Raw genomic sequence first — 15,215 nt, forward strand, 5'->3', positions numbered from 1 at the left:
ACCCTACAATAGTATGCCTATTAATTACATATCTAGGCTGTAAAGTAAAAAAAATAAATCTTATGTTATAATACCACAACTCAATTCACTCAAGTACAATAATTTTATTCATCACGCAAAACCTGTAACAAGCCAAAATGGCTACTTATAGAAGCGAAAGCAGTGCTGTAATTTTTTTAATAGACGCAGGATACCTACATTTATCACTTCTTATTGCAATAAAACATTAGTAACATTACTATCTATTACAGAACGATATATCACAGTGCACCAAACTGTTGTCACAGTCGACTTTTTACTCGGCTCAGCTAGAGTATCTTTGAAATTTATTGAAGCAAACTACGAACACTAAAACATGTTGCATCCACACATTGCATTCTTATGAAACTATAACGTCATATGTGAATTTGCGATCCCTAAAGACATACATATTCTGGTTAGACTATTAGTTGAAGTGTAGTATATCGTTATGTCTATTAGTTACATACGCCTCTCTGATGCGAAGTGTACCATCGTAGACTTATAGTTCGTTTTTTTAGCATTAGAAATAAGGTAAACAATCTTGTTGTGTCTTTTAATTGATACACACATTTTAAAAATAAGTTACGGCAAATATGTAACAATTATAAATCTAATCATCATTTATATTCTGCTGCTTTCATAAGTAATAGTTTTTGATTTTTTAAAAGCGTTTTCAATTTTTTTCCGATCGTGCAAAATCTAGTTTCCTAAAATCGATACCTACCATGTTTTTTAAAATTATATTTTCCTTTCTCAAGTGCTATGTGGTTTAAAGTATGTATTTTTTTATTATATATTTCGTATTGTTCAAAAGCATAACTAGCAAAACGGTTGGCAATTTGCTAATTCAAACCCCGCTTGTCTAAAGCCATACTAGCTGTACATATTTTAAAGCGGATAGGTACTCATGTTAGGGCACCGACTGTGCTATCGGACATTCAAATATGACAACGATACGGCCTCAAGCTGCGAGCACTAGACGTCTGCCCTTGACTCTTGGGCTATATATTACCAGCCTCACGTCCACCGAGACGATTAATTCTGCACCAGTCAACCTGAATCACTATAAAGACGTTATAAATTTTGAACCAAAATAAAATCACATAGCAATTTATTCGCCAAAGAAATTGGTTGAAAATAAGCTGTAAAATTTACCCGAGGCCTTGGATCGGGTTTCTCACTTTCGATTGAGCGGAACTGAGTCACCGCTAATTGGTCTTTACTTTAAGCTGGACACTATACACTCTTGGCGATGTCCGAATAACAATACATTATAAATCCTCTTTATTGCACAACCTCAAAATAAATTCACAAAGGAACTAATAATACATAAAGACCATACATCTTATCGCTAAAGAGCCATCTCTTCCAGGCAACCTATAGGGAAAAATGAAAATGTTAAATTAACTAATTAGAAGGTACAAAAACTTAATTAATATATACACAAATATATAGATAATCAAACAAATGCTTGTTTGTTTTTCAATGTCTGGCTAATATACTACAAGGGAGACTACACTCAAGAAATATGTATTACTGTGGGAGCAGCCCTAAAATTGCAAAAAGCCTGTTTAACACATTAGATCTATTTTACGCAATTTCAGATTTTGTTTAAAATAAAAGTTCAGTACGACTTATGTTCGACCCAGTAGACAAACAATAAATAAATAAATAAATAAAAAGATATTTATTTACCGACACATAAAAACAACGAAATGCAAGTAGACGTTGAAATATAACCTGCATTTAATTAAATTTGCATATATTATTTATGTAAAGTAAGGTGTTCAACATGTATGTGTATAGGAAGCTTAACGTAACAACTTGGGAGACTCGTTAAGTATGAAAATGTCTTTAATCAGTTGACAGTTCAAAAATTTTACTGACAACTGTGTCAGCTTTTATAACTGGAACTTAACAGCAAATAATAATAAGCCGCGATATTTCTTAGGAAACCTTTCATAGACGGAAGTCAATAGATCAAAGAAGGTTACGCTAATGTTATTTTAGGTGTGACCTAGTGTACTCTACTCTAATTCATTTCATAAATTCCTTTCAAAGTTCACTTTGCTAGTTCTGAAAACTGTACACATTGTATAAAGGTGAGGTTCGGATGTCAACTGCAGCAGTATTACCCTCTAGCCGCCCATACGTCAAACCTTGCCAAGCAAAATGAAATTTTATTTTGTCAACACAAAGTTCAAATTAGAATGGAACTGGAGACCTTTTTATAGGTCTCTGGGCGGCTAGAGGCTACTGTTGCGGCGTCGTTGCTGCAACCGTTGTATCTGTCAATTTCCTTTATAAAATAAGTGACGTTAACTTATCATTCAGTAATGCGGTACTGCCGCAATTAATGACGTTCAATCCGTCACTCATTCAATCGAGAAAATTGACAATTATAGCCGCGGCAACAATGACGCCGCAACAGTAATGCAGCTGCACAATTGACATCCGAACGTCACATTAGAGATGGTTTACAAGCTTGTGAATAGTTGAATGATGCCAAATACTTCACAGCCTACGAGATGAGTGTTTGGCAAGTCATGTGACCTGCCGATAAGTGGCATCATAACACACGCACTCGAGTTCGCGTGAGTATTTACTTAATGCTTTTTACGGCTTATGCTAATGCTGCACACCCGGCTGTTGTGTTGGCGTAAACATGGTGTCGCCTGCGTCACTTTCGTTATAGAATGCAACACGAGTTTTGAGCCAATCCGGCCTGCTGAAAAGTGCGCTGCTGGCTTAAAATGCGCCTTTAATTAAAGCATTTCCGAATCGCGGATACCTGAGCGGCTACAGCGATAACCGAAATTCGCAAATTGCGGGGATCTTTCTCTTTTACTTCAATGCAGGCGTAATTAGAGTGACAGAGAAAAATGCCCGCAATTTGCGAAATTCGATTTTCGCGGTTACAGCCCTGTTTCAGTGTGTTGCGGGATTTGAGAACCTAATACGAGCAAAGAAGCAGCAGCGGAGATTCAATGTTTGTCTGTTGAAATGGGAAGTACCTATTGTAAACCTAATTCTGTCAATATGCGTGTAAACACTTTCAATCTTCAAATATGAAAATCTGGGGGCACGGTAGTGCCCCCGCCAAGACGAGCAAAGCGAAGCGCAAGGGCACTACCTACCTTTTCTCGAAGTGCTTCGTCGTTTTTTTGAACCCTCATAACTTGGGTTTGGATTATACCAGATAAACAAAATTCTCGGGATATGGTGTCAATAGTGGACTTATTAAACATAAAAAAATTCAATTGCATAGCTCTTATACTTAAGATTTTATTCATATCTAAAAAACCCCGATTTCGTCACTGACTCACTCACTCACTGTTGATCATCAAAACCTCTAGGGTACTTCCTGAAGTCCTAGGAAGCTGAAATTTGGTATGTAAGATAGTATTAGTACACAAACAACAAAAAAATTCAAAAACTTGAAATTTTTTGCCCCTAAGGGGGGGAAAAGGGGGGTGGAATTTTGTATGGGAAATCAATAACCGCTGAACCGATTTAGTTGAAATTTGGTATGTAGATAGTTTTTGTAATGGGGAATGGCATAGAATAGTTTTCAACCCCAAAATCACCCCGTAAGGGTGAAAAGGCGGTGGAAAAGGGCGTTAGGGGAAAAAGAGGGTTGAAGTTTGTATGGGGCATCAGTAAAAAGCAGATTGTATAAAAGATGCCCCGAGGTACGTATTTAAGGATTTTTAATAGTAGGTCCTTAAATCACACGCGCAACCCTTTAAATAGGGGATGGAAGTAACTTGCAAAAAGAAGTGAAATCCCACCAAAAACATTTTCATGTAAAATGTTGCCAAGACGAAACCATAAGGCTCGCACTTATGGTCGGTGACAATTTTAAACTTTTTCCCGAAGAGATAGGGTCTAAAATGTCTTGTCGACCAAACTATGGCAAGTAATTCCAAATCTAGAATAATATCGTGTCCCGAATGTATTTCTTTGCGTGTTAAAAGGTTGACCCCTATTATAACGTGCGGAGTGGGCGTTCCGGTTCCCGTAATTATTACGATAATGGTTGCGCCCGTAATGTAGGATCTGCTCCTGCTGTGGTGATGAGCTGTGCTCGTCGATGGCCGTCCTTATCGCTTCGGGCAATGACGTAAATTGCCTAGATGATATTATGGTACTTAACTTGGGATCCGCTAAACCGTCTGCAAACCGTTTAATGGCTGATCTCTCGTTCAGTGGACGAAGTATATCGTACCTGCTATCGTTACCGTCGGCCTGGGATATGGTCAGATTGACAAAAAGATCCTCGATCTCGGCTCCGAATGCCTCTATAGTTCTCCTACCTTGCCTAGTACACTTGAGCCCTCTGAACTCTGTACAGTTGAGCCTGAATCGATTCGGACGATTTTTTAGGTAGTAAGAATGTACGCATATCCGCGATAAGTAATTCTACGATAGTATATGACGTCTTTAATCTGAGCTTAGCGCTAGACGAGAGTCTTGTTTTCAGGACGAACTCTATTAAAACCTGTTGAGTTTCGCTATTAATAATGGAACTGTACATTATAATGCCGTCTATCAACTGCTTAGTGGTATCCTCCTGCCCCGTCATGACGGGCAACAAGGCGATGGCCGTCTTGACATCAAAACTGGGCTTAGCCATTTTTACCTCTGTTTGAGATTCCGTATCGAAAAATTGTAATGCTATTTTTATCCTACTGTAAGTGTCGGCAATATCGTTTATATGCGTATTAGCTAACTCTAATTCTGAAGCTTTATACTTTTCCGTTTGCTCCTGTAACTGAGACACAATATCCGCCGCGCGATTATATAATTCGTTTGATTCGTCTAGTTTCTTCCTACCTATTTCTTTCCGTCGCCTCTCTGGACCTAACTTTACAATATCTTCTCTTAATTTATTTAATCTGTCGCGTATGAACTGTAATTCGGCTAGCATAATAAATTCGCGGCTACAATTAATTACATACAATGGCTAAAATTAGGATACCTATCATTCGCTAAATATCGTGACGAAATAATAAAACATAATAATAAAATTATATCTAACTTACATTAGTAGCGGGCAATGTACTCCCGTAAGTAGGTTATGTCGACGCTGCATTCCGCGCTGGCACGGGCGGGCGGTCGCGTGACGCTGCTGGCGAGCTGGCACCTCCATGTGGCACTCGCTGACGCTGCATGTGGCTGCCTCTGCTCCGACGACGATGACGGGCCGGGCTAACCCTGGACTCCCTCGAGCATGGGCCGGGATAACCCTGGACACCTCTTGATGTGGGCCGGGATAACCCTGGACACCTCTTGAATTGCGAGCCGGGATAACCCTGGACAACGCTCTTCTTTCTTCCTTCTTCGTCTCTTCTTAATTTGAGTTTTGTTTCTTGGTCATCTTTTTCTTTCTTCTCTTTCGTTTCCAAAATGTGTGGGAGGGTTCTGTTTTAATAGGAAGGTTCTTTCTTGAAAAAGCGCAGGAAGTTTCTTTCTTGAAAAATAGGTTCTTCAACTTGAATCTTCATTAGGGTGATCTTCTTGCCTTGACTTCTATCTTCATTCTCGTATGCGGTGCGCCGTGGTATTCTTCACTTTCCTGGTTCTCTTCTGGTATGGGTCGCCATGACATGACTTGGTAGTCGGAGGGTCGAAATGGAGTTTAAGTAAAACCAAACATTACCGAAGTTGTGTTGTATTCTCGGTATCCAAGTATAGAGAGAGTAAATCTAAACATAACACATATTTATAGGCTATTGCTTGCTTGCTTACATGCTATTTATACAATTACGTGCGTCGCATAATTATGTCGCAGGCAGTAACGTATAGTTACTGTTAATATGTTAACTTGGGCATATAGTACACACTGACAAAAAGTTATCAGATCTCTTGTAGAGCCAAGCTTCTAACTCTACAAGCCCTAACTTCACAAACTCTACACTTTAGTCAAAATATGTGGCTTGGCCGTTTCGTTACTCCAAGAACTATTGTATTATAAAAAATAATGAATACCTAGTGAATACATTTTTCACCTTACGTCCATGTGACAGTAGCGAAACGGTCAAGCTACATATTTTGACTAAAGTGTAGAGTTTGTGAAGTTAGGGCTTGTAGAGTTAGAAGCTTGGCTCTACAAGAGATCTGATAACTTTTTGTCAGTGCGAGCCTTATGGTTTCGTCTTGGCAACATTTTACATGAAAATGATTTTGGTGGGATAATATTATCTAATTCCGGTGTTTGTTTTATGACTAATAAATAATAATTATAGTGAATTGAAAACTAAACACGTTCTTTTGTGTAGTTAAAGAGGTTTGGCCTTGATAATGCATATATTATCACATGTACATATTTAAAGTGGAAAAAACATGAACTCCTTTTGAGCAGGGCTCGGAACCGGTTTTTTTGTAAAACCCAAAATAGCTCAATATTTTAATTATTTTATGCTTTTTACGTAGAACTGAATCATGTAATTAGGTAAGAACTTCGTATTATTAGATTGTCCCATTAAACATGAAATAATAAACCAAAGAACGAAAAAGAACGTAATAATACCGGTATTTTTTGTATGAAGAAAAAACCGGTTCCGAGCCTTGATTTTGAGACACTAGCAATACATTATTATAAGGTCATGTCGGGTACGAGGAACATGGTTAATTTTGCAAGACGAGCAGTAGGTAAGAGAATTCCCTACAAGTGTTTCTCTTGTCCTAATGTTTCACTTGCTCTACCTAACTTTACTAAATTTAGTTAGTAGGAGTTTTCAAAGTAATACTAGATACTGGATAGTAACTGATGTAAAAAGTAATGAAATAAATGCATTTGTATTTGTATTTGTAATTTGTAATACAAGTTTTCAAATTACGTTTCTATCCTGTTACAATTCGGCGAAAAGACAAATAAACAAAGTTTATGTAGCCTCTTCATGTATAAAAAGTCTAATAAATTTGAATACATCTCTTCTCTGCTCTACCCCTGCGTGTTTCCTCAGCAGGCTTCAAGGAACCCCGCCGGGTATGGTCCGCTCTTAACCGCCTAAGAGAACAGGAGTTGGCAACTGCGGCCACCACTGGTACAAATGGGGCTGGAGCTCCTCTCCTGCCTGTAACTGCGGGCACCCAGATCAGACCATCAACCACATCATTCTGGAGTGCCCTCTTACTAGATACACAGGCCATGTAGACGATTTTAAGATCCTGTCAGAAGAAGCAATCGCGTACCTGGGAAGGGCGAAATTCTAGCTATAAGTTTTCTTATGCTTTTTTATGTAGTCCAGTGACATGTACATATGCCATACGGTAAATAAATAAATACATGACTTAAAACTTTTGGGAATAGGTAAGACAAAAAACCGGCACCGATAAATCGGTATATCCCTGCGGAAGAACTCACTATATATGTACTTACAACATGCACTATGAATCCCTTTGCGTACCTGCAATCAAATACATAATTATTAAAATACGTCGCATATATTTTAAACTGGTTTTTTACGGTATATTTATAATAAATCATCGCTGTTCGTGATCATGCCCTACGGCAATTTGCATTTAATTCTTTAGATTTCAAATTACAAAAACAAACATAAGATAACAAAAATTTAGTAATAATACTAATAATTCATTTTTGTTTACAATGTAACGGTCATATTACTTAAAATTTTCCACAATGTCCCTTAAGTTGCACAACGTCTTGATTAAAACCAAATCGAGAGCGTTCGCGTTTCTAATCAATTCAAATTTTGATTAATGCCGATAATCCATTCATAATTTATCTGTAATTAAGTGTGTGGTCATTGGCCACCCATTCTTGGATGAGGAGCAATTATGTTATGTAACCGTACTAATTTGATACCAATTTTAATTAGAAAATGGTCATTGCGGCTGCTGCGCGGTATATGAGTTGATGTAGTCAGGGACTGGCAACTTTAATTTACTGACCTACTAATTACGGCAGCACGGCACTATGATATACCCGAAAGAGGATAGTATACAATTTTTGTTACTTTAATTTAAAGTATTACCCAAAGGTCGCATCGTTTGACTTGGTATAAGTAATTGGATTTTTCAAGGTGTTCTAATGTTAACTTAAAAATTCTTCCTTCAGTATTCTAACTAAAATAAGAAACCAACCAGAATAGCGAATGCGTCACGAAAAATAGGCCAGGGCTCTAGTAAAGCGAGAATAACATAATCTGTTAAGTGATCATCACACGTACTATTTATTTGAATGTAACAAACAAGTCATATTTAAATATTTTTTGAGTTATTTTTACGAAACTACGCCCTGTAGTGTTTTGATTTACGCATCGAGATGTTTGTACGTGGGAAGGACACGAGTCGCGTCGCTCCATATTGAAATGCAAATACGTACCTATGTTTATGTTCAGAAGCAAAATACTGCAGTTATACTAAAGTTTTATATTTGCTCACTGGATATGTAGTTTTATACCTCTTGACATGAATGATCAAAACGGGGTAAGCCGATAGCGACCGCATTGACATTGAGACGGTTGAAAGTCACTTAAATTCAATCAAAGCAAAAATAAATTGATCGCAAACGTTTTATCCGTAGTTTTCTTCAGAGAAACAAAAATGAATTTGACAGTTCGCAATGTAGCAAAGGTCTTCACATTAACTTAAATACTGGCTATATGTCAATATCAATTTGAATAACGAAACAAAACTGTAGAGCAAGTTCGACAATAACATGGTCACCTTTGTGAAATATTGGAAGATAATTAATTGCACGTGTTATCGTTGAAAAAAGTCACCACAAACATCATACACATACTTTAAAGGTAAATATTTAATCGCCAATGTCGACTTTGATTGACGCGGACGAGTAATGGTACTCATGGTGTCATTGACTGAATACGGAACCCAAACGTCAAATTGATCAACGTCAGTTAAGAGTAACCCATACTTACAGTTAAGCAACCATAAATATCCGTAATTTCATCAGTCGCGCGAAATTAGCCGAGATCCTCGTTAACTGAGTCGTAATGTACTTTTTATGACGTATTATTTATCTTATTGGGCGTTATGTGTGTGCAGTTTTAAGGAAGTATAATAATGTTTATGTTAATTTTAAGATCAAAATTCATTCAATATTCTTGCTACGCGTTTATTTTTCTAATTATTTATTTAGTCAATGTATCTCGTGTGAGGCTATGTAATACTTGTCAACCTTAGAAAATAAACGTAAACATTTTCCTAAGTTTTTAGCGTTCTGCGGTGTAACGGACTTTAATGTTAGGTACAATACATATCAAAATATCATGAAACATCTCTGAAACTGTTTTAAAACTATAGGAAAGTAAAATATTCGCCATTACGGAACAACCGTGGTTACGACGAAACGTGTCGATAACTCAAGTAGGTATGGAAAATAGACAAGTGACGAAGACGTCCAGGACCTATTGTTCCAATCCCCAGACAGCTCGCAACACATGTAAATAAGCGCCAACCAACCAGCTACATGCAGCCATATTGTTCATGAATAAACGATTTAAAACCATTCAGACATTTTCCAGTTTTGATTTACGTCGACCGACGTGTCCTCGGCCCGGACTCGATGTTTAAAACAGTTGGCAAAAAAAGTTGTTAAGTTTGTTTAACAAAATTCCTGGGTTTCGAGGATAGCCGATGAAAATGTCGCAGGCCGAAAAGCAAACTATAATGGTCAAGGTCCCTTTGTGACTTAAGATGAGTAAATGATTGACAAGCCAAAATGCGTTTTACTGCCTCTACATACAGATCACAATAGAGCAATAAAGTTTGGGACACGATCTTAATTTTTTTTGTAAACAATAACATATGCACATGCCGGGAATAGCTACGGACTCATATTTTGCAATACGCATTCCTTTTCGAGTAACCGAAACAAATATTTTGCGAACTAAGATTCCTCAGGGCTTTTAAATAAAATTACATTCCCGTTACCATAAAATAAACTTCTTTATACGAAACACAATTTTTAACCAGTAACAATATAATAACTTAACTATGGATTGCATTTCTGTATACGTTAAATGGGCAAAGAATTCATTCTCAATTATTGAGCAGATCGCTGAAATGTACTGCGCGCGCAAGACTACCGATTAATCAGAATACTTAATTGGCCTTTTTTATGAACTACTGGTGCCCATTATAAAGTTTTTGTTCGAGACACGCTCACTCGGACGAGCAATAAAACCGTTTTATGATATTAAAATCATATGGGATTGGCCCCGATTAAGGTAAAGGAAAAGGGCCATTAAGCTTGTTTTATTGCAAACAAATACATTTTAATTGGCACATGGCGACAATTGGCTTTTGTAAAATTTGCAGTCGCGATATCCGAGTATTGATAGAACGCGCATGCTCGGGGTCGCGTGATATGCCAGCGGGCGCAGCATCGCGCCGCCATCTCCTCCACAACTCTTATTGTTTTTAATTGATTACGACAAACGACGCATGCTTTTAGCGCACTCGCGTGTTCATAAAACACCGCGAACGCTACACGTTAAGATAAGCGTAATTCGAATCGGCATCCATCAGTCTTAAGTAGCCGCTCGTTACAAATTACCGCAATGAGCCATCATCTCGGTCGATAAATCAAGTCTCACGGTTTTCGACAATTTCCCTTAATTGGTCTCGTTACCCAATCGCGTGCGGCGCGATCTCGCGATACCGTGTGTGGCCGCCCTTTGCCCAAATCAGCGGGGTGATCTCGGCGACACTGACCGGACACGAGAAGTAATTAGCGCCTCGGACCACACACCGGCACCCGACATCGGGCACTTTCATCCTCGCCCGAGCCTCTGGGTCGCGTGAATCACGATCCGCGGATGCAAATGTATTACCAACAGCACCCGGTTGACAACGATATAAAATAACCCGCCGGGTGTAACTAAGACGGTAACATGACAGGAACAGTGTTGCCAGGAATTTTATTCCGTTAGCTAGCGCCAGCGCCTGCGAGGTGTTTTCGCTCGGCGGGCGCAGGGTCCGGTTGTAATATAAATCATCGGATGACACGCCGCTGACGCAACAATGCGTCGAATTAGAATAAATTGCATAATTGGCCTCGAATTTATCAGTGAAAGTGAGGAATCGTCGCACGACGAATGTGTAATACCGGACTAATGACTGTACCGTCGGATTGTGCTCCTGAGTCGTAGAAAGCTCGCATTATTTATTATTTATGAACAGATGAAACCATTGTCGGCCGCGATGAGTGATTTACAGTGATGTCCGCCGCGGATCGGACAGTTAATTACAGACGCCTTTCTTTAATACGCCGCTGTACCTAACGACAAATTAAGCTTAATCAAAGAGTAATAAGGTCCATAATTGATTTATAATTAAATCAATACTGCGATTATACCTTCGCATATTCCACCATAGTTCGTGACGCTTTCGGTAATTTCTAATAATGATTCCTTGTCAGTGATTAATAGGCGTACCGTTGATTAGTTCCGTACTTAACTTCCTCTTTATTAATAATATAGATTTATTAGGGAAATGATTTCCTACATTATAGAGACATGGTTTTGAATAATATTTCGAATATTTATTGTTGATGAATTGTATTTGTGCCGAAAACCACTATTTATTGTCCCAGTGAAACCCAATGCCGAGACAAGCTATTATTGCACGCAGGTACCTACTTGCATAAAGTCAGTGCACTTGTTTTCAAGATCATCTAGTACGCAGACACAAGCGTGGGAAACACAGCTTTGTTCAATAAGACGTTATGTGTGTGAAATCTTGCGGTTGACTCATGATCTAAATAAAATAATAACGTTACACCATAGTGAACGAAGTTTATTAAGATACGAGGCCAGATAAAGGGAATGTAAAGGGAGAAAAACTAAATTTGTTTCGGCATTGTAATTACTTGCTATCGTTTTGAAATCCCCAGGTTCTATTGCAAAATAAAAAGCATTGTTGGAACGTTGCATGTCAAAAGGGCGATTTCGTATAAACAGTTTATCTCGGCCAGTTAGTAATGGGCTTGCATGATCGCGCGACCTAAACAAATCAAAGGGTCATTCTGATTTGGTCAAGTCACCGAGAAAGAAAAAGTGCATGTCAAACGTGATTGGCTGCGGGTATCATTATCACAATTTAAATTATTACGAGCCTCATTACCTAGTTCAAAATAATTAGCAGGTACTGGAAGGTTTGTAGAATCAAATGTGTGTTTCTTTTGACCTGGTTATGAAACTAAACGTCTGCGAGCGCATACTTAGGGTCTCCCCAAACTTATCGACGCGGAATCGGCAATGCCAATAGAAATGAAACTTTATGTCCACGCAATAAGAGCGAAAAAGACGCCGACGCGTCGGCCGTCGACGGCCGAACGGAGCCGAACCGAACCTTACCTGTTTATGCTGTTTACTATCGGCTTTCGCCGAATCCGCGTCGATAAGTTTGGGGAGACCCTTAAGGACGAGTACATACTATTATTGAATTGATGTCAAGTTATGGTGGCATATGTCTGATAATTATTTGTGGCATATGTACCATGTCAGGCTCCTTGGCACTTCCAGTTTTTGTTTTATTACTTTATAAAACATGTTTATTTATCATGTATATAAGTACTTAAATTATTATAACCTCGTGCCGCCCAATGTACATTAGGATGTACACTCAGTTTCGATGGAATGTCAACCTTAATTAAAACAAAGTAGGTAGCATTTCATTTGTCTCGTAATATTTTAGAACAAATGAAATTCAACCTAATTGAAAATACAACAAGATTCTAACTTCCTTGGGTGTAATTTTGTATGGCGGGCGGCACGAGGATAAATATGTAAATATGTATTAGTAGATCAGTATAAAAACCAAAATTAATTTAGCACGTCCCGGAAATCTCAGGTTTTTTCTTCCCTATCCATGTTATCTGTTGATTAGCATAACTATTTGCCGTCCCTAATAAATATTTTGACCATTTACAAAAGTAAGGGCTGATTTAGACGGCGCACGAACTCGCATGCGATTTTAGTTACATTGCGGACTGTTTGGTTACGTCCAATTCAACCGACCGATCAAAACCCGCAATGTAATGAAACTCGCTTGCGAGTTCTCGCATCGTCTAAATGAGCCCTTAGGTAATACCTTACCAGTACGACGATGATGGCGTAACGGTCAATACTTTTGCCACTTTTGGTCTGTATGTCTATCTCCCAGCCTTACGTAATAGTATTCCTCTTCCAAATATAGTTGCAACTGACGGGAGCGGGGCATGAAGTGCCTTATACCGTAGATCAATAGCACCATACCTTCAATGGATTATTTAATTAACTGCGCCAGTAATTTGCGCTAAACTGCATCGGTAAATTCATTAATAAAAAAATAATGCGTTTTCTTGAAATGATGTAACGCGATTTTTGTTTCAATTCGACCGGTCTGGCCTGGTGGGTAGTGACCCTGCCTGTGAAGCCGCGGTCCTGGGTTCGAATCCCAGTAAGGGCATTCATTTGTGTGATGAGCACAGATATTTGTTCCTGAGTCATGGTTGTTTTCTATGTATGTATTTGTATATTATATCTATCGTTGTCTGAGTACCCACAACACAAGCCTTCAGGAGCTTACTGTGGGGCTTAGTCAATTTGTGTAAAAAAAAATGTCCTATAAAATGTCCTATAATATATCACATAACATAAAAGTACCCAATTTAAGGATTAGTTGCATTTATTTAGGCGATATACTCTTATCAAATGAATAGAATAGAATAGATTTTTTATGTAGGTATAATATAAAATTACAAAAAATCATGTTTATCTTTTCACACGTTAATTTTACCGTTTTTACGAGTATGTCTGAAATTAAGATAGGTGGATGTAGTACGTACACAACTTTCTGAAGCTGGGCGTATACAGGGTGGTCCAAACCTTAACGTCCAAAAATTTTTTTTAGTTTCCTCACGTCGTGGGCTATCAGAATTTACCCCATGTATGTTAGCCGATTTTTCGTAGTTTTCGAGTTATGATTTTTTAAACTTTTAAGAGCCAACAGGAGCCAAGATTAAAATATTTTAGGTAGATTAAAATATACCCGTCTCGCTAACGGAAGCGGCTCCTAAAACTAGTGCGATAAGGACAAGGCGAAAAATCCTGCGTAAAAATATCAAAAATCGGGGTTTCGTACTCGACTGTTTCCTCCTCCAAAACTTAACCAATCGTAACCAAATTTGGAAATCTAAATGATTATGACATTATCTGTGTCGGACCGTTTTGCTTTTTTGACTAATTGATGTCAGTTTTGAATAGCACGCCTCTCATTGCGGCATAGTCAATTAGGCCATTTTGGCCGTTTTTGAAGGGCTCTAGCGCCTTAAAAAACAAAAATATCAAAAAAAAGCAAAACGGTCCGACATAGATATTGATAATATTAATCTGTGTTGAAAAAATCATTGCTCTAGCTTCAAAACCCACGGAGGAAACAGTCGAGTACGTTTGTATGGAGAAATGACCACTCCTGTTGGCTCTTAACTTTTGTTATGAAATTCCGGGGTTCCCATACAGAGTGGAATGGGAACAACACCGAAATCGCGAAAAAAAAAATTACCCTTCCATAGAAAATGGACTAGCCAAAATGTATGAAACAGCCAAATTTTTTTTTCGCTATATCGGGGATGGTCCCATAGTATAAGTTGCTCAGTATAATCCCAACGCCTCCCTGGCAACGAGAATGCAGTTATTTTTTAGCCACTCTGTATGGGAACCCCGGAATTTCATAACAAAAGTTTAAAGTTTAAAAAATCATAACTCGAAAACTACGAAAAATCGGCTAACATACATGGGGTATATTCTGATAGCCCACGACGTGAGGAATCTAAAAAAAATTTTTGGACGTCAAGGTTTGGACCACCCTGTATAGGTAAATTTTAACGTAGGCATACTATTTGTTTTTTTTTAATATCGCATCAATTTTTACAAGTGTCTTTCTTAGTATTTGGCATTCATGAAAGTTTTTGGATCATCTCGCACAATATTAATGCTAGCAATTTAAAACGGAGATGCGAATCCATTAAAAATGGGGTCAAATGTGCAGCAATGTAAGGCACGCCGCGCATGCGGACGGCAATCGAGATCCGTCGTTGTCGTCATGTTCCTCGAATTAGTGTCGCTCCGGCCGATAAGCTGACGACTGCCCGAACATGTATCGTGATTAGAGATGCCCGGAATAGTGGTTTTGGCCGAATACCGAATATTCGGCCCCTCTCT

General features: G+C 38.4%; 1 protein-coding gene and 1 pseudogene across 9 annotated transcripts in view; both read right to left on the reverse strand.

The window, feature by feature from the left end:
• Window positions 1-15,215, reverse strand: part of LOC134648921 (rho GTPase-activating protein 21) — a 385,556-nt gene that overhangs the window by 203,190 nt on the left and 167,151 nt on the right. The window lies entirely within an intron of this gene.
• On the reverse strand, window positions 1,373-4,657 carry LOC134649093 (uncharacterized; annotated as a pseudogene).

The sequence above is a fragment of the Cydia amplana genome, chromosome 6, assembly GCF_948474715.1.
Source record: "Cydia amplana chromosome 6, ilCydAmpl1.1, whole genome shotgun sequence".
Classification (NCBI taxonomy): Eukaryota; Metazoa; Arthropoda; class Insecta; order Lepidoptera; family Tortricidae; genus Cydia; species Cydia amplana.